The sequence below is a fragment of the Penaeus monodon genome, chromosome 11 (assembly GCF_015228065.2).
Source record: "Penaeus monodon isolate SGIC_2016 chromosome 11, NSTDA_Pmon_1, whole genome shotgun sequence".
Classification (NCBI taxonomy): Eukaryota; Metazoa; Arthropoda; class Malacostraca; order Decapoda; family Penaeidae; genus Penaeus; species Penaeus monodon.
This window is the reverse complement of record NC_051396.1, coordinates 48,781,435-48,782,333: the sequence shown is the minus strand read 5'-3', so window position 1 is coordinate 48,782,333 and position 899 is coordinate 48,781,435.

Below are 899 nucleotides of genomic sequence, written 5' to 3'. Positions count from 1 at the left end.
CGCGCGCCTGCCTGCCTGCTTTCCTACCTTCCTTTCCTCTAAGTGTAATTGCATCATTCATTAAGTATTCCACAATACCCATTCTCATTTTTCCTCATCACATCAATAAAACTAAACCGACCGCACCATACGTCATATTATACGTTTCCCTTCTCTGAGGTCATATTCTATGACCTCGACCTCTTCACTCTTATACTCGAAAATCTCGAAAAATATACAAGGAGAATCTGTCAGATAAGATAATCCAATAGAACAAAATTAACAGGAATATAGCATGAGTAACGACAGCAAATTCACACAAGACACCAACAATAACAACGCGCAGCAGACAGCACGCACCAAACACGCAGCACAACGCAGAACACAGAGCAAGCGAAGAAAGAGAAACGCGCACACACTCACTCACGCAACATCATAGCACACATCATACGCACGCAATCACGCACGCATCCTCACTCAGCACATACTCGCCACACACTCACGACAATCATCACGCACAACTACTACGCACAACTCATCAGCACACACTCACTCACGCACACACTCACTCACGAACTCACTACCACTACTCAGCACACACTCCACACGCACACACTCACTCACACGCACACACTCACTCACACGCACACACTCACTCACACGCACACACTCACTCACACGCACACACTCACTCACGCACACACTCACTCAGCACACACTCACTCACGCACACACTCACTCACGCACACACTATCACGCACACACTCACTCACGCACACACTCACTCACGCACACACTCACTCACGCACACACTCACTCACGCACACACACACTCACGCACACACTCACTCACGCACACACTCACTCACGCACACACTCACTCACTCTCACACTCACTCACCACACACTCACCAACTCTC